The sequence below is a fragment of the Telopea speciosissima genome, chromosome 10 (assembly GCF_018873765.1).
Source record: "Telopea speciosissima isolate NSW1024214 ecotype Mountain lineage chromosome 10, Tspe_v1, whole genome shotgun sequence".
NCBI classification, from domain to species: Eukaryota; Viridiplantae; Streptophyta; class Magnoliopsida; order Proteales; family Proteaceae; genus Telopea; species Telopea speciosissima.
Window position 1 is genome coordinate 16,618,305 of NC_057925.1, and position 25,175 is coordinate 16,643,479.

The following is a 25,175-nucleotide window of genomic DNA, read 5'->3' on the forward strand; positions in this document are numbered from 1 at the left end:
TTTTGTGTTTTGGGCTTCCCCAAACTCTTAGTAAACGGTCCTCAAAAACTGCATGTAGCCGCTACTTCACCTTATACTACAAAACTAACAGACCTTCCTCTTTACTGTGGAACACCAATAAGGTCCACACTATTCTTTGGTTCAATCTAACCCGCTCAATGCTCTAAATAATGCAAATTACATTTAGTTGTATTGTCAATAAGCTATCAATTGGGTTAAATAGAATCGGATTCCATCAAAGCAAACCTATCAGTCATAAAAATCAATATTAAATACTTTTCTAGGTACGGAGTATAACATTGAGTATTACCCCATCACCATTCATATCGTATACGTTGAGCGGCCAGTGTGTAGTCAGTCTTGTCAGTAGACATCAACCATTGGCTCACCACAAATGCATAAAATATAATGTAACGGTAAGTGTCTCGCAACTACATGAAAAATAAATTACTAAAAATTCCTATTGCTTGGCAACTAGAAATAAACTATCAGGAATTTCAAGTGGGTTCATGTTCAACACAATTAAGTGCATGTATCAAACCTAGAATAGAACGCCCAAGTCTGTCCATAATTGTTAACAAATAGCGGTGCTATTGGGTTGTTGCATATGAAATAACAATTATAACATGCACATAATGAAAAGGTAATTAATCAATATGAAGTAGTTTTTTGTCTGAGAGTGCTGGCGTAGCAACCTACGCCAGCACTCACATGTGTCTATCTCTCTTTTCCTAAAAAATAGGGGGCAAAGATGTCTTTTCATATGGAGGGGAGAAAGATACTCATGGGAATGCTGGCGTAGACCATAATCCCGAACATAGTTCTTTTTTGCCTTCATCAATTTAATCAAATTAAATTAGGTTTGATGAACACACATCAAATGTCAAAATATCCAACAACTAGGCTTTCATCTTTTTTTTGGTAAACATAATTTATTATCTCTGAAACAACGTTTCAGTAGAGTCCAGAAACAAGGGGATTGAGATAAGGGGGGGGGAGGGGATAGTACATCCAAATATGAGATAATTGAGAGTCAGCACCATAGGTTGCAAGAGAATTTGCCGTAGCATTTCCTTCGCGGAGAATATGATGAAACTGGATGTCCACAAACTGGCGAGAGAGGGAGAAACAGTCATGAAGCAATGCTTCTATACACCAAGGGATGCTCTAGCAGTCCGGTGGTTGAAGATGTTAATCAATAAGAGATTATCGCTCTCAATAATGAGATGGGAGATATTCCAATTGGTGGCTAAAATGAGAGCCAGCCGAATGGCAGTCGCTTCTGCAACCAATGCGTAACCGTGACCCAGTCTAAAGGAGAAGCAACCAATGAAAGAGTGAGAAGAATGACAAATACCACCAATACCTGCGAGTCCAAGATTGCCTTGGCTTGAACCATCCACGTTGAATTTATAATAAGGCTCATTTGGCGGGGACCATAAAATTGTTTTGAGTGGCTTGAGAGTAGGACCTTGATTGTGCGGTGCAAAATCAAGAGTTGAGCTGCTTGCTCTAAGAAATATACTTGAAGTTCTAAATGGAGAATTCCAGAAGACTAGATCCCAATAGCCATGCCAAATATGCCAGATTAAACTGCAAAACATGGTGACCTGGATAATGTGATTGCGATCTCGAAATCCTGCTTGATTGAGTACATGTAGCATCCCTTCTTCAATGTTGTTCATCTGAAGAAGATTGGGAAATCTTGCTTGCCACCAAAGAGTCTGGACACACTACAAGAAATTGGGCCTACGACGGTGTTTGTAAACGCCGCTATAAGTCTGAAAAATGCCGCCATAGGATATAACGGCGTTTATAATTTGTGCCGCTGAAATGTCAGCAAAGGTACCGCCGTTTTTGTACAACGGCGTTTTTTTAGTGTGTCTGTACCTTTTTCGCAGCGGTTTTTAGTAAATGCCGGTGAAAATGTCCTACAACGGCGTTTTTTGTAAGTGTCGTAATAGGTATTGAATTTCAATTCTTTGTGCGGCGTTTTTCAATAAACGCCGAAAAAAGTATCTTACAACGGCATTTAAAAAGTGTCGTTATAGGTATTGAGTTTACACTTTTAGCGGCGTTTGTAAAAAAACGCCGCTAAATGTAGGTTTTTTAAAAAAAAAAATTATTTATATAGTCAATCCATTAACCTATTTCAAAGATAATAGATTCATCATGTCATCTATTTTTATATCCAAACCAAATTCATATATAAAACAGAGATATACCTCACCAAATACCCTACCCATTTCAAATTCGAAGTGCATCCACAGAGATGGGATGAAATAAGAGATTTAAGTAAATATATCCAAGTCATGTTAAAGTCTGATACATTTAAAATGCAATGGATTGAAACAGAGATTAAGCGATCAATAGTCCAAATCAAACTCAAATCTGACCCATTTATAAGTAATAGGCAGAAATAAGGACTTAAGCAAGTAATCATCCAAATAAATAGACTGAAACAGCGTGTCCTTTTATGCATAAATCCAAAATTCATCACAGATCATCTAAAGAGAATTTTGAGTTTGAGTTGCTCAGGTCTAACTGATGCCTTAACACACTTGAGGGGATTGTAATCTAATAATTGATGATATATCTCTAGAACTGTCATGAGATGGTAAGTTACAATGAATGCTCTGGTACAGAAACACGAAGCACATTAGGTAGTATGAGATCCAACACAAATACTTGTTAATGATCAGACAAATAATATCACAAGTATGGATGGTCAACTAAGTATAATAATCGGTTAGAAATGAATATGTCTCTTGAAAAGTTGGTCTCAACTATATAAACTAACTTGTTCCTCTTTAGCTATATCAAGTCTAAAAGAATGATAAATGAAACACAATATTAAGCTAAGCATGGCATAACACAGACAAAATGATATTTATGAACTAACAAGAAATAGAATTTTAATTGGATCCTTATCACCTAGCATCACACTTCTTTATACTAACAATGAAATATTACTCTTATAAAGTACTTAGCCCTTCACTCATAATCAAATGAAAACATGTTTTGCAGCCACAGTACAGTTATAATTGCTTCTTCTTATAAAGATGATTACTTTAACCTTAGCATTTCAAGATTCCTAAATCATGTGGATGTACCTGAGGAGCACTGCCAAAAAGATCGTCCGGAGTAGCTAGGTTTGCACAGTAGGGTAAAGTCTACATCATCAACATTGACTTGAGCCATTTGAAGAGCTCTCTTTGCTGCCTCAACAGCCAAACCCGTCAATCTATCTTTCCTTACCAAGGCACAAATCAAACCAAGAAATTCAATATTTTCATATGTAGACTATCATAATCTATTAAGTATCAAGTAAGCTTTCCCTTACCCAAAAAAAAAAGAAGTAAGTTTCCCAATGATTGTTCACTATGTAAAACATGGAAAAGAAAAAGAAAGAGGGAAGTCTGAATGGTGGGTATCAATAGCCAGCAGCATTCCCATAGTTATTTGAGATCTGAAGATTGTGAGGATGAGGCTACCTGAAAGAACTCAGCGATTAAGAATCCCAGTGGAAATAGAAATCCATTCATCCATAAATAGTTAAGCCTCTACACTTGACTGACAATAGCAAAGTGAAAGAAGAGAAAAGAAATAAAAATAGTCAAGAAAAGATACATTTTTCAACCATTGCTGAATTTGTTAATGTAAGAGAGAAACATTCCCAAACAATGATATATCAACTATCTAACTTGTGGTTAGAATAAGAAAACCCAAAGTTTACATCAGATACATGCTAAAAAAACACACACACACACACACACACACACACTCATACACACAGCCTAATGGGCAGCCACATAAACACCCAAAGACACACACTCTCGCAGCTACTTGGGCAGCAACACACATGCACCTGGACTTACACAACCCACAGGGTGCCTTTGCCATGCTGTAGCCTAGAGTTACAATAGCCATCCATGAGTTGATAAACTTTATAAATTTCTCACTTTACCCATATGAACACCGAACCTAAAGCCCAGGTGGGAAATTTGGAATTTTAGATGAAAGCTCTTACTTATTGCTGTTGCTCTGGTTTTTGTGTCTCGTTCAATGATGGTTATTGCTTTGTGTGGAAGTGAAATGGGTGTTGTGTGGGAATAATGGATCCAGAAATCAAAATCAATGGGGACTAATCAAAAGTTATTTTGGTGACAGTATTGTTTGAGAACACTAACCAAATGTTAGTTTAGTTTCATTTCCATGCGGATTGCTACCCTATTTAAGATGCTTTATAGCAAGACCCACTGCACTTTGGCTTTGATCTCCATTGCATTTGTTCATGATCAGAAAATACATATCAAATAATACATGGAGTAGACTAGTAAAAGAACAAGAAGGAAGTTGAATGTCAACCAAGCTTTGTTTTCTGGAGTGAGAGCCTCTTTCTTTAACCAATTAAGCAATTTACTCAGGAATAAAAAAAAACAGAACAATTATGCTATTCTACACCAGTTTTCTATTTAAAACCACTTCGGAAGACATACATTTTAATGAATTCATATCAACCTTCCAAAAAATAAAACTTAAATATTCAGTTTCCTCTACAGATATTTAAATATGTGCAATCAAATACACTCTTTAGGGCTAGCTTACTTATGAATCTTATTCCTAGAGGATTATGTTAAATTAGAATGTGTTGTTTTATTACCTTCGTGAGGAACTCAGGAGTGTATATCCGGCCTCGGGGACCAGAGGGTGGATTCTCTAGTGTGTACTTTCCTGTAAGAGCACCTACAAGTTCGAAAAGATAGCCATTAATGTATAGATACATTAAAAGAAAATAGTAAATAAATAGAAAGGAGAAGGAAGAAGAAAGGTGTGCAGTGGGTGCAGAGTTGAAGTAACTTCTGAAGCAATCCTTTTGGACTCAAAAGTATAGAACTACAAAAGTTATTTATTTCTCCATTGAGCAGTACAAAATAAGTGCTTATCACAATGACAGCCTGATGAAATTTCTCTAGGCAAAGAATACGTGAAATAAAAACAAGGTCAAAATAAAAGTCAGCCAATTTTGTAAACCTTGAGAAGGAAGCACTAAAAGAAATGCTTGATGTGGTACTGGGGAAAGAATAGTCATAGGTACTGGGGTAGAAAAAAAACCAAATAAAAGTAAACTAGAAAACAAAAGAGAATAACAATACAGTTAATGCAACACTCAAGTCTCATTGAATTACTGGACAAATCCTCAACTTGAAACTAAAGTTGAAAATGCTAAAAAAGTAGTCATCTTGGTTCTCCTTTGCATCCTTAGTTGAATTTTGAGTTCATGCTTATATTTTTAGCAAAATGTTTCTACGTACATAAGAATGTATAGGAATCCCACCTTAGGTAATAGGAGAATACGCAATTAGAGTGATCCCCAGCTCATCACAGGTGGCTTTCACACCTTTTTCCTCTGGAGCTCTGTATATCAGGCTGTAATTTACCTGGTTGGAAGCCAGTGGAATACCTCTCTTCTTAAGCTTCTCATAAGAATCACAGAGACGTTTAGAGGAACCTAGACCTACCTGACAAAATTCACTTACATATAAGATGTTAATTTGGGACTAAAGAGTTTTATACAAGTTTTCTTAAGGAAAGAATAGAGGTGTCAGTGTCCTCCGCGTGGCTGCTCTACTTTGGAATCCCTAAAAAAATGATTAGATGTTCTGAAGAGATTTCACAAAATTAAATCTGTTGTAATCCAAAGATCATCTTATTTGTTACCCTTTGTAACTTTTTTCCACACAAAAACCATAAACACCATGTTGCTGAAAATGAGAAAATTAGCGTTGTAATTTGAGACACCAACAGCCTTCACAAGGCCCTGCTCAACCGCATCTCCAAGGCCATCAATTTAACCTGCAAATATCTTTTAATCAGTCTATGTGAGAGAGTCTTCAGACAATTGAGCATAAGAATGATAAAATTTCTGTGCTCATTGCAACATGGAGAGTAATGGGGGTTGCAGCAGCAGCAGGAGGCCTGTGAAGCTCTGTTTCGATGATGGTTCAGAAATGGTGGCGGATCATGTCATTGTGATAGTGTCTTTGGGGGTTCTCAAAGCTGGGATTCTGGGAAAATCAGGTATGTTCAGTCCTCCGCTTCCCTCCTTCAAGACTGAAGCGATTTCCAGGCTTGGTTTTGGTGTTGTTAACAAGTTGTTTCTGCAATTGGATCGAGAAAGTGAGAATCTTGAAACGTTTCCCTTCCTGCAAATGGTGTTTCACTGGTCTGATTCGGAAGCCAGAAACCAGAAGATTCCCTGGTGGATGCGTAAAACAGCTCTCTCTTTCCAATGTACAAGAACTCTAATGTAGTCCTCTCTTGGTTTGGTGGGGAAGAAGCTCTAGAGCTCGAGTCTCTCAAAGATGATGAAATTCTAAATGGAGTCTCCAAGACAGTCTCTAGTTTCTTGTCGACTCTAAGCCCCAAAACAAGAATGGATGTGTGAATTCTGTGGAGTGCAATCATAGTCATGGGAAGAAGATAAAGTTCACTGGGGTTCTAAGGAGCAAATGGGGAAACAATCCTTTGTTCATGGGTTCTTACAGTTATGTAGCAGTGGGGTCGAGCGGCCATGATTTTGATTTAATGGCAAAGCCATTGCCACAAAGTAGCAACAGTGACTTTGTTGAAGGAGCTTCTCCTCCTCCTCTTCAAATTCTATTTGTAGGGGAAGCTACATACAGAACACACTATTCTACCACCCATGGAGCTTATTTCAGTGGTCTAAGGGAAGCTAATAGACTCCTACAACATTATCTGTTGCACCATTAAAACAGTAGAATTCTTAAAAGATCTTCTACTCAATATGACAAAGCAAGAGTGAAAGGGAGATGGGTTGGGTATTATTATTTTTTTTTTCTTGAAAATGTATTAAATTAAAGAATCTTCTTTTAGATCTTTATAACTTGGGGTTAAATTCCTTTTTTTTTTTTAATGTTGGATAATTTTATTTGGGAGTTTCTTTTCTTATATGATCTTATGATCTTCAAAGCTAAGTTGGTTGAGAAATTGAGATCATGTTTGGCATTTGTATATTAGAAGGAAAAAAACAAAAGAGAATTAAAGCAAAAGTTAGAGCTTGCTATCTCAATCTCATCTAGTCGTCTCTCTCACTGTTTCTTAATTCCTTTAATTGGACAGATCCGATAAACCCGGTCCTTTCCACCTTGGGATATCTTCCTTTTCTCTCGCAAATTTTGTTGGCAATTGCCACAACTTAGTAAGAGGTGACATGAATGAAAGAATAGCCATGAAATACTACTTAAAAAGGGGTACAAGGAACTGGTGATGTAGTCGGTGCACCCCCAAAGGTCTAATGTGGGCTAGCTGGGGCTTCCTTTGTTGATAGAGGGAAAAATGAAAATGACTAGTCAAGATCAAAGGAGCTTTTCATATTGAATAAAGACTCCATTATTTGTTGCAGTTTTGGCACTTACCTCCTTCCAAAACTCACAAAGCTGTCTTCTTCTTCATCATCTTCTTTCCCCTGCAATTCTTATGGGTATTTCAATTCTGTAAATCTTTTTGTTGATTTTGTGTACAAAAGTGCGAACAATCTGTCATTATGTCCTTTTCTCGATTCAGCAATCGTGATAAACAAACAAATGAGAATCTCAATTCCCCCAATATCCCCTGTCTCTCCCCCTTCCCAACATGATGTTCTCTTTCTAGGGAGACGAGGGAGGAGGGGTTAAAAAGATCTATATGACATTAGTTGTAAAGAAAGCATTGATTAAGGACAGAAATTCCTCAACCTCCACTTACCTCTCTCACCTCCAAAACAAAGAACTTAGGCTCAAGTAGTCCAAGTAACACTCATTTGGGTTATTAATCGGTGGCTACTTACTCGGTGTAGTCACTAATCGAATGATTATGTTCTAACCATCCGAAAAGAAATTAAATTTTGAGGGTAAGTACAAGAATCACTGTCACCATCATCACCATCATCATCTTTCCACAAGATTAGAGTTTCGCTCTCAGAGAACAGTTGGTGTCACTGCAGGTTATAGGTACAAGTATAGGCATATTATTGGTATCAGTGTCCGCCGATATTATACAAATAGTTTGGAATTGGATCTTGTCCGGCCAGTATCGGCTGTAATTTCAAAATTGAATTAATTTTTGTCCGATACATCCACAACAACTAGTAATTAGAGCTAGGTAATTTCTAATAAATCCAATGATCAGAATTCAGAACCGAACAAGATATCAGAAATCTGACATCCTAAACACACTTGGAAACAAGTAGAACAAAGATGAAAGTAAAACCTATTCTATTTTCTTTTTCCCCACCTTTGTTTGATCAAAACAAATCCAAATTAGCTCAAATTCGACTGTTTTCACTTTTCACCATCACAAAGACATAGTCACAAAAATATCTTGGTTACCTCAGTCAAACGATGGATGACTAGTAGGATTTTGCTATTGTGAATTATCTTTCCTGGTTGATTTGAGTTGGCTGATTATGCATTGAACAACCTGGTTTGTGTACTATGATTTGATTATAGGTTCTATTGATTTAACTGAGGATAAGGACAATCCTCTTTTGGAAGTTTGAGATGCGTAGAAAATTGTAATTTCAATTGAGGAACTAAGGAGTACTTAAAAAATATGAGGACTTGTGGTGATAACTGGAAGGATTAAGGCTGACTGAAAGGTGATGTCCTCTCTGAATCGGCAGTAATGTTGTCAAAAGGGCATGACTGATCTTGTGCCAAGTACACTCTCAGTCCTTATAAACACATGTTCATATGTCATTCATTTTCCAACCTAAACAATAGGGATCTAAGAGATGTAACAGAGGGAAGAAAAGGATTTCAAACCTTCAACTAATCATATAAGATACTAAAATACTACAAATCAAAAGGTCGTATCACAGTTACCAAAGGCTAAGATAATATAGGAAAGCTCATGCCGGCTTTGCACCACCATTTTCTTGTGGTGTTACAGGAGTGCTGCTACCACTCTTCTTGGAGCTGCTTGATGTCCCCGTAATGGTCCTGCCCATGAACTTTCCAGCCTTGCTGAGGCCACTGCCCATAGCACCAACAAGCCCTACTCCTGCCCCAATCCCAGTCCCAACCAGACCTACTCCAGCCCCAATGCCACTCCCCACAAATCCAACTCCAGCCCCAACTGCATCCAGCCATCAAAGAAAAAGAAGAAACCCAGATAGAAGTTGGGTATTATCCATGTCCCCCAAAATCCGGACACTACTCTGAGTGGTTGTCCTGTGTCCCCCAACCTATCACTCGACCTCAATTCCCCTACCCTTCCTTCCTTCCTCCCTTTTTTTTTTTTTTTTTGGTAAACCTCCTTCCTCCCTTCAGTAGAGCTAAAAAGAGAGCGAGCATCGTCGAGGAATAAGTCCCAATCATATCTCATAACCCATGTCCCCACCCCACCCCGGCTTCCAACTTTTGTTTTCTCTCTAAGTGTCTAGTCTCTCCCCCTACTGTGCCACTGTTTGTTTTCTCCATCTTAAGAGGCCTGCCTGAAGATGGAAAGTGAAGGGTTAGAGCGTCATGTCAACCTCACACTCTCTCAAAGGGCTCTTGGTCCTTATGCCAAAAGCCAACTACACAAAGGGTACTCCTCCGCAAGCACGCTACCTCAGCCCACAGCTTAAAAGGTCTTTCTCTCTCTCACTTCTTAATTTTCAGTCCAGACTCCTTAGTCCATACAACCATACCCAGTAGTAGTAGTACTGTAGTATGATATATCAACACCCCACAGGCCATAAAGCTCTATAAAGCTCCATAAAGCTCATGCCCTCAAAGTGATGCTGATGACAATCCCCATTAGAATTCCAGAAATCAAACCTATCTTTTTTGGTCCTCAAACGAAGCAAAAGAATTGAATGAACGAAGACGGAAGAGAAAAGTAGAAAATACTCTCCCCCCTCAAAGATCAAAACCACGTGTTCATACATATATAAACTACATAAGCAAATCCAAAGATAAACACAGAATGAATCGAAGCAGAAACAGAGAGAGCGAGTGAGAAAGGAGAGTTTAAGATTAAAAAAAAATAAAATTAAAACAACAGAATTTAACTACAAAAACCCTAAACAAAAGAATATTGAACAAAAAACTTGAAATACTAACAATAGATCAAACACAAGAACTAATACTTTCTCACAAATCAAAACATGTAAGAAAAAACAGAGGAGAAGGGTTAATGGGATCGAACCTTGTGGGACTTGCGAGAATTGGTGTCGTCGATTCACCGTTGCTCTGTCATTTCAGAGAAGTTTGACGGTTGAGAGAGGAAACAGATTTGAGAGAACTTTGAGAGAGAGATGGAAAGAGCGGGGAAACGAAAAGGTTTTTGAGAGAGAGATGGACAATGCGGGGAAGTGAAAACGATTTTGGGGTTTTTTTTGGCTGAAAACTATTATTTTTTACGGCGTTTATTTATAAATGCCGTTGTATGTCACAATACAACGGCATTTCTTTGGAAACGCCGTTAAAAAAAATATTATACTATTATTAAATAGTGAACTACAGCGGCGATTGTTAAAAAATGCCGCGGAAACTAGTTTGTTTAGCGGCGATTGTGATCAAACGCCGTTATATATTCATATATGACGGTGTTTATACCCATACGCCGTTATACCTTTATATATGACGGCATTTTTAATAAAATGTCGGTATATCTTCACATATGACGACATTTGTAAAATATGCCGCAATAACTCAACCCAAAGTGCCGCCATTACACCAATTTCTTGTAGTGACAATTGGACACTGCATGAAAAGATGAGTGGCATTCTGGTGACTGTTCTGGCAAATATGACAATATGGGTTTAAACTGTAGCCCCTTTGGTTGAGTAAATCAGGGAGCGGTAATTTGTTATGAAGAATTTTCCAAAGAAGATGTTGAGTCTTTGGGGGTGTGGGGAGATGCCATAGTTTGAGCCAATGGGGTAATGGAGGGGAAGCTACATCAGTTGTTGCTAAGCGGTATGCCGAGGCCACCGGGAAGTTGCCTGACGAAGTGACTACCCAAACCAACTTATCCTTAGTGGGGAAGATAGGTTGTTTGAGTTAAAATAATACCGCAAGCGTACGGGTCAATCGTAGCTACTGGTCGAACACGAGGAGATATATGCCACCCTATTTAATTAACTTAAAAGTAATGCAAAGTGAACCAAATTAAAATGTTAAATTAAACTAATTAAACTAATGAAAATTAATGCATTCTAACTCATAAGCATCTAACAAAATTAAAGGATTAAATTGGCGTCCTAACACATGAGCATCTAACCTATCAAACTAAAGCGAATTGAAAGGAATAACAAAAACGCAGCCACACTTCATAATCACATAAAAAGAAATAAGAGAATAAAAGTGCATCCACATACCACAACCATATAAAAAAAATAAAAGAAATAGAGGGAGAAGAAGAAGAATATAGAGAGAGATAGAGGAAAGGGAAAATGAGATTAAGGGTTTAGAGAATGAGATACCTTGATGTGCTTGAATACTTGAATAAACTCACCATGGCTTCCTCTTCTAAATCTCCATGTCTTGTCATCAACATAGGAACTTAGACTAGGAAGCTTTAAACTAAAACTATTACAACCATTAAACTAAACTTATGAAATCAAAACTAAGAACTTGAAATCAAAACTAAGAACTTAAGCCAAAAATACGAAAAGAAGAGAAAATTTCACTAAGTGAATGAAGTAAAAATTACACTAAAAAATTGAATTAAAATTGAACTAGAAACTAACTAAAAACTGAACTAAAAAACTACTTCTTACAACCCAAAGGGCAAGGGGTATTTATAGGAGAAGAGAGGAGAAGAGAGGAGGGGGAAGTGTAGGAGAAATATTCCCTAAGAAAAGAGAATATTCTCTTCTCCTTCCTCTTTTACAATGCCTTGAATCCTAAGAAAAAAAGAAAAAAATAGAAAGAAGAAGAAGAGAAGATTATTTACATAGACCTTCCATTTTTAGAAAAGTAAATTTCTAATTCTAACTTGTGCTTCCTTTTCTTTGTAGATATCTTCTCCAAGCAATAAAATCAAAGCATCTTTGACTTTTCAACTTTTCATAGGTGAGAGAATATCTTTCAAAATAAATCTATCCCAAGTAGAATTCTAGAAGTGCCCTTGAGAAGTTGGAAGAGAGAGAGAGTAACGGTGATGACTAGGATTCCTTCAAGAATAAATAAAATACCCATTCTGTCCTTCAGGAAACGTGGAGTATGGGATGTTTATATAGGCCTCACCATTGTGTTCCTTGCGAAAAATCACCCAAAATAGACCCAAATTTCGTCCAATTTGGAGTTCGGGAGCCCAAGATATCTCAAGTTGAAGTTGGACTGTCCAGAGCCCTCCAAATGGAATCTTTCGGGTACAGGAAATATAACTTTTGGTTATTGCGTTAAGGCCCCTACAATCTGAACTTTCGCTTCACTTTGTCTCCAGCCGACTGTCAATAATTACAAATAAATCCCTATAGACCATTTTCGTGCTTCGTTACGGAAACGGCTGTAACTTCTTCGTTTCAACTCGGAATCATGTGCCGTTTGAACCGTTGCGAAGCTGACTCGATGGGCTACGCATCCAAGCCATTAACACCTTTAAACAGCTTAAAAACATTTCCTTAGCATCATCTCCTCCATTTTCACAAGAATTCACCTAAAACCTGAAAAGCACAAGAAAGCACCGAGTAACTCTGTCTAATGTGGTAAAATGTATGCTTTATGCCCTAAGATTTCACACATAAATGTTCTCATCATAGGTAAAGGAATAGAAAGAATGATAAAAGCCACATCAGATGGCCACCAGTGAAATATACGGTCACGAATCCAAGAATAAGAGTGAGAATCAATGAAAAAATCCACGGTATTAGGGGCTGTTGATGGTAGAGGAAATGGAGCTGAAGAAGGTTGATGATCAAGGATCCAATAATCCAGCCATGGATTAATGGATTGGCCGTTACCGACTTGAAAGAAGGTGCCCCTGTGTAATAGTTTGAGAGTCGAACATACAGATTTCCAACCCCATGAAGATGCTTGAGAGCACCGAGCTTGAAAAAAGGAGGAATTGGGGAAGTACTTAGCTTTCATAGAGCGCGCCCAAAGTGAAACTGGGGCATGAAGGAGTTCCCAACCCTTTTTTGCGAGAATAGCAAGATTCATGGATGCAGAAAGTTTGACATTGAGATCCCCTGATCTTCTGGGTTGACATATGGTTTTCCAAGAAATGGTTGGGGTCAAAGATTGAGTACCACTTGACCAAAAGAATTGACGGCAGATTGTATCCAACTCCTTACGTATGGAAGAAGGGAGTTAGAAACAAGACATAGTATACTGCAGCATCGTAGAAAGAGTGGATTGTATGAGGACCGTCTTAATTACCTGCCGGACTGAGAAATTGTGCTTTCCAGTAAAGCAATTTGCTATTCACCCTGGTGATGAGATCTTGACAGTGGGCTTTAGTGAGTCTTCCTCCAACATAAGGGATTCCCATATATTTATATAAATTGGAAGTGGGGGTGATTTGGAAGAACTCCTGCAATCTTTGCTTGACATCCGAACTCACATTCGGGTTGAACTGTGCTCTGGTTTTTGTAATGTTAATTTCTTGACCCGAAAATGCACAATAAGTCCTGAGGACCTCATCTAAACCTCTTGCTTCCGCCATTCTTGCTTCCCCAAATAAAATCAAATCATCTGCGAAGGCCATATGGGAGATTCTCTCTCCTCCCCTGCTAATTTGCATTCCTTTAATCTTGCGGTCTTCTAATGCATTACTGAGTTTGGTGGACAAGACTTCCACACATAACACAAAGAGATAAGAGGAGAGGGGTCTCCCTGTCGTAGACCTCTAGATGGTTTGAAGAAAGGGAGGGGGGTTCCATTCAAAAGAATACCAGTTGTGTACATTGCACGCAGAACATGACTTTGTTCAACCAAACCTCACTAAAGCCCATCTGTGAAAGAGTCATCCATAGAAAGCCCCACTCCAGTCTGTCATAAGCTTTGTTCATATCATTCTTTAGCGAAAAATATCCAGTCTTTCCTCGCTTGGTGGTCTTGATTTTGTGCAAAAGCTCATGACAAATGAGGACATTATCCTGTATTTGACGTCCTTTCACAAACCCATTTTGATTGAAAGAAATGATGCGATTCAATATAGGCCTCAGCCTATTGAAAATGATTCTTGAGATAATTTTATAGGCAAAATTGCATAGGCCAATTGGTCTGAACTGATTTGGTGAAGTGGGGAAGTCAACCTTAGGGATGAGAGAAATATAAGTTTGATTGAGGGGAAGGTTGAATGTACGAGTGAGAAAAAGGCTCTTTATGCATGCTGAGACTTCATGGCCAATGATATCCAAAGACTTATGGTAGAAGTGTCCTGAAAAACCATCCGGCCCAGGAGCACGGTCTGCTGGCATTGACATCACCGTGTTAAAGATTTCCTCATCAGTTACTTCCTTAGTAAGACTGAGATTGTCTTCAGGAGTTACTCTGCCTCTGATGGGTAGGAAGTATTTTTCGTCCAGTCTGATATTATTGGGTTGAAAAATCTCTTGCAAAGAGACCGTGAAAGCCAAACCCAATTCTGCTTCCCTTGTGATGGTGAGGCCATTTACATTAATAGAACGAATGTGATTCCTTGCCCTTCTCTTTAAGGTGGATAGATGAAAAAATCGAGTGTTTCTATCCCCTTCCAGATTCCATTGCAGCCTGGCCTTTTGATGCCACAAAATTTCCTCTTGATGAATGATGATGTAATCTATTACAAATGGCAATGAGGCATTTTTCCTCGACAAACCAAAGATCATTTCTAAGCGATGGGTCCCAAGTATAATGCTCTTGAAGAGCTCTTCTGTTATGCTCCAACTTATGAAAAATATTTCCAATGAAGTTAGTATTCCACCATTTAAGATCTGCCTGAAGATGTTGTAGTTTAGTGTTAAGGCTGAATGATGGTGAACCCTGAAAAGTATTACTTGTCCAAAAATGAAGGAGCATTTCCTAGTAGGTCGGTTCATGAGTCTGTTGGCCAAACAACGGTCCAGGGATCAAACCATGGTTCCCTAGGGAGACCAAGATATTTATCTTTAGGGTTTTGCACGCCCTGGGTTAGCCCATGGTGTCCCATGGGTGCCCCATTTTAATTTTAGGGTTTCCCATGGTCGCCCATGGGAACCCTGGTGCATCCCTATTAAGGTTTCTCCTTCCCTATTGCATTCCATAAAATTAATTATCACAATAGGGACAGAGAAGCTCGTCTCTAGTCCATCACATGGCAAGAGGGATCCATCCCATACTCGAATGAGCAGCGGAAAATAATCGATTCGAGTTTCTTTCGCATCGCATAAATATTAATAATCAACGAACATAAGGAATTAATAAAGAACTGCTAACCTGGTGAGCCTCAAGTGTTGCTCCTCCAATAGACAAGTGGTTCTTCCTCCAATGAGCGCTCCAAGCAAACAGATCGAACCTCCAATGGTGCTACCAAGGTTCTACACGCCAATCCCGATGCCCTCAAACTCCTCAAGACAGATCTAGGGTTTCACAAACCCTAACTCTCAAACACAGTGAGAGAAGCAAGAAGAAGAAGAGAGATCACAAGAGGGAGAGAGAGAAACCAAAAACGTAGGAGAGAGAGTGTCTGCTCCAAAAACGTGGAGAGCTCCTCTTCTGCATATTTTTGGTCCCCTATTTATAATAATAGGTTTAATTAAATCCTAGATAGATTTAATAGAGCCCTAGTGAGAGTCCGACTCTCTCTCTCTCACCGGCGCTTTGTTTAAACTCAAAGTGCTACACAGTGAAGAAGCAGAATCTAATAGGAAAGTATTAATTAGATTCTTTATTTAATTATTAATGAATAATTACAATTAGCACCAAATCCATTAATTAAATAAAGAGCCAATTAAATTAGCAAATTCCAAATAACTTCCTATATGATAACAATTTATCATATACAACCCCCCCCACTAATCAACACCATCATTATGGAATCTAGGGCATGTACACATGTACTGCCAAACCCCAATCCATAGTACATGTCCATATAAGAGCGTCTGTGCATCCGATCGGGTCCCGCAAAACTCGGTAAAACACTTTATTTGAAATAACTATAAATAATGTATCATTTTATGTAAAATAAATTTTGCAAAACCATTTCCAAAACGGCATCGATCCGCATTCGATCCACCATGCACAGACAGTCTCTATCTTGGTGTTCCCCAATCGGGCAGTGGTGACCGTGTTGGATAACTCCTTCACTCACAAAGTGTTCACGCATTCCCAGAACACCGGCTTTGACTCGCTTGAGTCTCAGTCATTGATGAACCAAAGAATGCGATCACACTTTGTAGTGACAGTGGTTCCCTCAGTAGTGGTATCGTGACACATGTCTATCCCTTCCTACATCCGGCAAGAATACATGAGGGAATCGACAAAGTAGATTCTTCGCCAATGCACACATCAAACATGTGAGCACTCGCATCTGCATCTCGACATCACATGTCTAGGCATACCCAATGCGACGACCATATGATAAGGGTGCCCAGCCCAAACCCTAGTCGTGACTACCATTTTAAGTATAACTTACGGACACATAATGCTCAAAAAGTTTATATCGCATGTGACAATATTAAACTAAAATATATAAATGTTCAATACAAAGGTGAACCGGGTTGAACCGGACCGAACCGGGTTTGATGGACACACACTTGTCCAACAATCTCCCACTTGTACATCAAAGCCAATTCCCCATACATTTTAAACCCATGCCCTCCATGTGTTTCTCAAACACTCCGGTGACAAACCCTTTGTCATGGCATCGACACATTTTCGCTTGTGTCCACTTTGGAGATACTCACGCCACCCCGCCGGATAATCTCTCCGATGAGGTGATACTTCCCGCACGTGCTTGTTCCTCTCGATGAGCCCTAGGCTCCTTAGCTTGTGCAATGGTCCCTCTATTGTCACATAACAGGGGAATAGAGCCCTTGACAAGATCAGGGACTACCTCCAAATCTGATAGGAATTTTCTCACCAAACACCTTCTTTTGCCGCATCACAAGTCGCAAGGTATTCTCGTCTTGTAGTAGAATCGGCCGTAGACTTTTGTTTCGCACTCCGCCACACAATGGCACCTCCACCCATTAGATATACCATCCCGGACGTGGATTTTCTGTCATCCTTGTCAGTTTGGAAATCTGAATCTGTGTATCCCAATACTGACAACTGATCAGATCCAAAACCAAGAAATATTCCTTAGTCCTTCTCAAGTACTTGAGGATATTCTTAACAAGCACTCCAATGCTCGCGCCCAGTGGTTAGATTGATAACGACTTACCATGCCTACGCATAGCAAATATCCGCCTCGTACACAACATGGCGTACATAAGACTCTCCGCCGAGGCATAGGGAATCCTCTTCATCTCTTCAATGTCTCCTCGAGACCGAGGACATTGAGATCTGGAAAGACCGACTCCATGTCCAAGGGAACACTTCCCTCTTGGAGTTCTCCATACTAAATTGGCCAGGACTTTGTCTATATAGGTAGCCTGTGACAAGCCTAGCATCCTTTTCTGGCGATCTCTTACGAGTTTGATCCCAAGGATATAGCTAGCTTCACCAAGGTCTTTCATCGAAAACGTTGTGGATAACCACTGTTTTACTGATGAAAGGAATCCTACATCGTTACCAATCAGCAATATGTCATCTACGTATAAAATAAGAAAACATACTGCCCTCCCACTGATCTTCTTGTAAACGCATGGTTCATCCATGTTTTGATCAAAACCAAATGATTTGATTGATTGATCAAACCTCGATGTTCCAGCTCCTGGAAGCCTCGCTTCAGCCCATAAATGGACCTCTCGAATTTGCACACCTTTCTTTCTTCCTCCAAGGAAGAGAACCCCTCTCGGCTGTTCCATGTAGATTTCCTCTTGAAGGAACCCATTTAGAAATGCAGTCTACACATCCATCCGCCGATCTCATAATCAAAGTGTGTGCGATAGCCAATAAAATCCTCGATGGATTTCATCATCGCCATCGGTGAAAAGGTTTCTCATAGTCTATACCTCTTTCTAGGTATAACCCTTTGCCACCGCCTCGCTTGAATCTCTCGACCTTTCCATCTGCGCCCTTCTTCCTCTTGAAGATCCATTTACATCCAATCGGCTTGACGCCAAGTGGTGGATCGACTAGAGTCTAGACCTTGTTGGAATGCATCGAATCGATTTCAGAGTGCATTGCTTCCAGCCACCTAGTGGCATCAACATCCTTTAGAGCCTCGTAGTATGTCATCGGATCATCATCCGATTCAACCGATACCATGTGGAACTCTTCCACTGTTTCTCTTGTTAGAAGAGTTAGCCTGGTGGGTGGTCTAATAGTCCTCCCACCGCGTCGAGGTTCCTCGGTGTTGGTATTTTCGGTATGTCGGTTGGTCTCACTGGAAGTGACTTTCGAGCCATCCGATAGCTCTTTATGACTATCGGTTCGACCTCCGGGTCATCATTTCTTCCTCCAAAAATGTGACATGTTTACTTACAATGACCTTTTGGTCAACTGGGTCATAGAAATAATAGCCTATCGTGCCTTTGGGGTAGCCTAAGAAATAGCATCTCGAAGTCCTGGATTCTAACTTGTCTGTCTGTTGCTTTCGCACATGTGCTATGCAACCCCATACCCTAAGGTGTTGAATACTGGGCTTTCGCCCTTTCCACAACTCAAAGGGTGTCTTGGCTACAGACTTAGATGGAACCCTATTCAAGATATATATCACCGTCTCTAAAGCGTACCCCCAGAAAGAAAGAGGCAGCTCACTATAAGTGAGCATCGTCCTGACCATATCCAATAGGGTCCGATTGCGTCGTTCGGATACACCATTTTGTTGTGGCGTGCCTGGATTAGTTAATTGACTAACTATCCCTTGGGATATGAGATGTTCTTTAAACTCATCCGATAGATACTCCCCTCTACGATCTGATCGTAAGGACTTGACGCGTTTATCGAGCTGTCTTTCGACCTCGGCATGGAATTCTTTGAATTTATCAAAGGCTTCCGATTTCCTACGCATCAAGTATATGTAATCATATCTAGAGTAATCATCGGTGAACGTGATAAAGTACTCATACCCATATCTTGCTTGTATGTTTATGGGTCCACACACGCGCTGTGTATCAACTCCAACAGACCGTGGCTCTAGCACCTTTATTGCTAAAGGATTTCTTGGTCATTTTGCCCTCGAAGGCATGACTCACGGTGGGGAATGGTTCCACCTCGACTCTCTAAGGACCCATCCTCACCAATCCATCGATTCGGTCCACATTAATGTGACCCAATCTTAGATGCCACAGATATGTTGAGTTCATCGAGTCGCTTTCCATTTCAAATCAACATTTGAAACAACATTCGCTCTAATAGGGCAATCTAGAAAATACAAACCACTTTGCATATATCCGGATGCCACAAAGGAATTATTAAAACGAATAATCAATTTAGAATTAAAGGAAAAACTATATCCGTCCAAAACAAGTTTTGAAATCGAAAATTATCTTCCTCTTGAAAGAGGGTACATAATAGCAATCCTTTAAAACTAAACTAGCAGTAACTAAAATTTAAAATAAAAGTTCCCACAGCCAACGCCATGGTCTCAGCCCAAGGCCCATCCGAAGACGCACTTCATTTCTTTTCCAGTGTTCCTTGTCTCCTTGAACCCCCGCAAATCATTGCAAATGTGAACAAGTGGATCCACTATCCACCAACCAAGAATTGGTCGGTTCAAAAGACAAATTAGACTCATAAAGAACGTGAACATCACATGTACCTTCTTTAGCAGCCTCTGCTTCATCCGCTTCTTGTCTTTCAAAGTTGCCAGGTAAGCACGACGCTTTCTTTTCCAATGACCCTCCTTCTTGCAATAGAAGCACTTGCCTTTGCCTTTATTGCCGACTTCCCACCCTTGGCTTTCGTGGTCTTGCCCTTACTTCCTTTTTCTTCTTCTTCCCATTTGAAGAAGGCTTTACCTCGCTTGCATTGACCTCAGCCTTGTCCTTTTTCAAGGACGCTCACCTCTACAAGCATTAGCAAGCTCGGTGAGCTCCATCTCCTTCTCGGACATCTTGTAGGACATCCTAAAAGGTGCGTAGGCGTAGTGAGTGACGCTAAGATCACATCGCCTTGTATCGCAGCTGAAATCGTCCCCATGGATTCCAGTTTTCAAACAGATTGATCATTTTCATTACATGATCCATCACCGAGTCCCCGAGACATCTTGGAGTTATGGATTTGACTCACCGCATCGAATGTGCGTGTGTCAACCGCCTCGTTGAACAATTCAGCAAGCTTATCCATTTTACCCTCAAGAAGCGTATATCCTTGACTCGAGTCTACAATCGATTTTTCCAACGATCCTAGGATATAGAGTGATGCCTTGGAATCCTCATGAGGAACCCTTGCATCTCTTCATTTGCCTCAAAATCGTTCGGTCGGTTGAGGAGGAACTTGTTCATCTAGAATCGTGTACATCCTTCAAAATCAGAGCAACTTAATGCTCCGTACCAATCGACATAGTTTGTACCATTAAGTTTGTATTCGCTAATGAGTGTTAACAGTTGGAATTAACGCAGCCATCGTATATTAATCTACACATGCACAAGTAAATAACCACATGCTAATTAATGACCATTGAAAATAATAAATTGAGCACACACACATCAATGGTCTTTCATGATTTGGGTTTCCCTCATAACCCAAAAGATGAATTGGATACCTACAACCCTTGCATGCATAACTTACCCTGTCGGGAGTCATTATACACACCATGGTAGTGTGGACTATGCTGTCCGCCTCATGGGCTTCCAATATTTTCGGCCACCTGGGTGTCATGTCCAGATCCTATCGGTTGACATACACCCAAGTCATGTACTTACCTATCGCATTAGTTAGAATCATGGAATCATGAAAGATGGCCCACTGTCGCAGTGCCCTCTCACTATCCATACCCTAACGTATCTAGATGGAGGTAAATATAGATAAATGCGTGACAGAGGTCCTGGCAATGTCCTGTCGGCTTATGCGGGGTCATGTCATACATTTTCTACATTTATCTTCAATAGGAGGCCATGGACATGTCTACCAATTAAGACTAGTCCATATCATACATGTATTGTAAATAAAGAGGGATTAATTAACTCTCACATACATGGATAGATTTAAACAACATAATTAATCAACATTAATTAAAAGTGATTATGGGATGGCGGCATTTTTATCAGAAGCAATTAAAGAACCCTCCCAATAAAAATAAAACTAATAACTTTGGGTGCATTTATCATGCCATGGATGCCACGCCTCGATCATCTCCTCCGCCCGATCACGTCTTCAAAGTAGGTGACTTGCATCTCCATAAGCTTTGAGCACCACATGTGGATCACCATCTACATGCCTTGGGAGTCCTAACTCCTCTAAAATTACAATGGAAACCTAGAAAAATTCTATACACTTTCCTTTCCATAATAATAAAGAAACCCCGCATGGAGAAACCAACCCACCATTTGGGTTACCCATGGGGTGGAGTACATTTGTTTATAAAAAAGAAAGGGGGAGAGAGAGAAAGAGAGAGAAGCATCACATCCACCCATAACCCCATGTATCACATACATAAACAATCCATCCATTTATTAGAATGCCATTCCCATAATCACATCATAATATAATTTCATGCATGGGCATTAAAGCAAGTGAACCAAAAATTAAAACATGGATTCCTTCAATTATTGAACCACCACATCGCATGTGATATCATGTATCCAAGCCCATAAAATTAAAATCGCATTTTAATTGCAAGTGGGTAAAGAGGGAATCTCTTCACCCATCATCATCCTCCAAAAACAAAACAAAATAATAAAATTCTGTTTTGAAAAATCTTTTTTTTTTTTTTTTTTTTTTTTTGTTAAACTGGAGGGAAAACAAGGGGGGTGCATGCAGCCCACTTGCGCAGGCTGCAGGCACTCCTTGTGCAGCCCATAGGCACAGGGCCCACGGACAGCAGCCTGTAGGCCCGCAGCCCGCAGGCAGCAGCCCACAAGGGGATGCGCACAAGGGTAGGTTCATGGGGAAGGACGTGCATAGAGGCTTGGCAGTGTGCGCTCCCCCCCCCCCCCACATATAGAACATGATTAAAAAATTTTAAAAAAAAAATTAGTAATCACAACCTAATTGGATACATGCTTCAATTTGGAATAAACAAAACAAACCAAATCCATCATCACATGGGTAGGTTGTTACACTAGCAACCTTGTAACTACCTATGTGCACATGGGAAGGTTGTTACAACAACCATATCCTAACCACCCATGTTCCAACTTGCATCCCACTCATGATAATCATATTAACCATTAATTATCTAATATTCATGGGTGGGAAAGGTGGCTCTGATACCACACTGTTGGCCAAACAACGGTCCAGGGATCAAACCATGGTTCCCTAGGGAGACCAAGATATTTATCTTTAGGGTTTTGCACGCCCTGGGTTAGCCCATGGTGTCCCATGGGTGCCCCATTTTAATTTTAGGGTTTCCCATGGTCGCCCATGGGAACCCTGGTGCATCCCTATTAGGGTTTCTCCTTCCCTATTGCATTCCATAAAATTAATTATCACAATAGGGACGGAGAAGCTCGTCTCTAGTCCATCACATGGCAAGAAGGATCCATCCCATACTCGAATGCGCAGCGGAAAATAATCGATTCGAGTTTCTTTCGCATCGCATAAATATTAATAATCAACGAACAGAAGGAATTAATAAAGAACTGCTAACCTGGTGAGCCTCAAGTGTTGCTCCTCCAATAGACAAGTGGTTCTTCCTCCAATGAGCGCTCCAAGCAAACAGATCGAACCTCCAATGGTGCTACCAAGGTTCTACACACCAATCCCGCATGCCCTCAAACTCCTCAAGACGATCTAGGGTTTCACAAACCCTAACTCTCAAACACAGTGAGAGAAGCAAGAAGAAGAAGAGAGATCACAAGAGGGAGAGAGAGAAACCAAAAACGTAGGAGAGAGAGTGTCTGCTCCAAAAACGTGGAGAGCTCCTCTTCTGCGTATTTTTGGTCCCCTATTTATAATAATAGGGTTTAATTAAATCCTAGATAGATTTAATAGAGCCCTAGTGAGAGTCTGACTCTCTCTCTCTTAGTCCGGCGTTCTGTTTAAACTCAAAGTGCTACACAGTGAAGAAGCAGAATCTAATAGGGAAAGTATTAATTAGATTCTTTATTTAATTATTAATGGATAATTACAATTAGCACCAAATCCATTAATTAACTAAAGAGCCAATTAAATTAGCAAATTCCAAATAACTCCCTATATGATAACAATTTATCATATACAACCCCCCCACTAATCAACACCATCATTATGGAATCTAGGGCATGTACACATGTACTGCCAAACCCCAATCCATAGTACATGTCCATATAAGAGCGTCTGTGCATCCGATCGGGTCCCGCAAAACTTAATAAAACACTTTATTTGAAATAACTATAAATAATGTATCATTTTATGTAAAATAAATTTTGCAAAACCATTTCCAAAACGGATCGATCCGATTCTCGATCCGACCATGCACGAGCATCTCTATCTTGGTGTTCCCAATCGGCAAGGTGACCATGTTGGATAACTCCTTCACTCACAAAGTGTTCACGCATTCCCAGAACACCGGCTTTGACTCGCTTGAGTCTCAGTCATTGATGAACCAAAGAATGCGATCACACTTTGCAAGGAGTGGTTCCCTCAGTATGTGAGTGTCGGTGACACATGTCTATCCCTTCCTACATCCGGCAAGAATACATGAGGGAATCGACAAAGTAGATTCTTCGCCAATGCACACATCAAACATGTGAGCACTCGCATTCGTACCCTGACATCACATGTCTAGGCATACCCAATGCGACGACCATATGATAAGGGTGCCCAGCCCAAACCCTAGTCGTGACTACCATTTTAAGTATAACTTACGGACACATAATGCTCAAAAAGTTTATATCGCATGTGACAATATTAAACTAAAATGTATAAATGTTCAATACAAAGGTGAATCGGGTTGAACCGGACCGAACCGGGTTTGATGGACACACACTTGTCCAACAGAGTCCACATTGCTTCAAAACGGAATGGCCTTCTAGTAAAAGGTTTTTGAGATTCTGTTTGAAGAAAAATAGCTCAGTGATCTGATGTTGCCACAACTTCATTGAAGACAAAGGCAAAAGAAAATTTCTGAAACCTTGCCGCATTAGCAAGGACCCGATCTAACTTAGCTTCTACCCTATTATGACCAACTTGTTGATTGGACCAGGTGAACTGATATCCCCTTTGAGGAATTTCTTGAACGCAGACCCTATTGAGGAATTGATTAAACCCATTTAATTGTGAAGGCTGAACCGCTCTACCTCCTCTTTTATCAGTTGCCAGGAGGTATGAGTTCCAATCACCCAGTAATAACCATGGATGTTGAATGAATGGTGCCAAATCTAAAAGAGAGGTCAATTGTTGCTATCTAAAGTGTGTAAGACTGCTCAAATAGACAAAAGTCATCTCCCATTTTTTATTCAAGTTGAGTACAATAGCTTCAATATGAAAGCACCAGTCGCTCCTCCATAAGATATTACAACTAACAAGATCAGACCAGAACAACATTAAACCCCCAGCTCCATTCACCGCTGGTGCACAAACAAAATGCTAATAGGACAATGTTCTAGCTACATTGATGGGATTGAGGGATGACTTAACTTCAGACAAGAAACAAAAGACGGGTCTGTGTTTATTTACTAGTTATCGGACCTCCCGCCGTGTCGAGGGTCTACCCAACCCTCGACAATTCAGGCACATTACAATCATTCTCCACTAGGTGACTACATCCGGCCTGCCACCATAGCCTCAAATTCAGTTGATGAAGTTGCATCCTTGTCAGCCTTAGCTGTCATGGATGATTCTCCTCCACCCGATGGGCAGAACAACAGAGCAAGTGGGTCATTCTCTACTACAATTATAACACGCTTCTGTAGAACAACCTGTTGCACATGAACATTCTCGAGGATCCATCCGATAATGGTGTACTGTAGATTAGCTCGCGCTTGTTGGGGTGCATGATCAGTGACATCAATATGAGGAATAGGCATA

General features: G+C 40.0%; 1 long non-coding RNA gene across 1 annotated transcript; it reads left to right on the forward strand.

The window, feature by feature from the left end:
- Positions 1-5,348: 5,348 nt before the first annotated feature.
- Positions 5,349-20,435, forward strand: LOC122641760. The gene is made up of 4 exons (XR_006329958.1): positions 5,349-5,500; positions 5,978-5,981; positions 16,037-16,041; positions 20,424-20,435. It is a non-coding gene; the product is annotated as an uncharacterized LOC122641760 (long non-coding RNA).
- Positions 20,436-25,175: the final 4,740 nt, after the last annotated feature.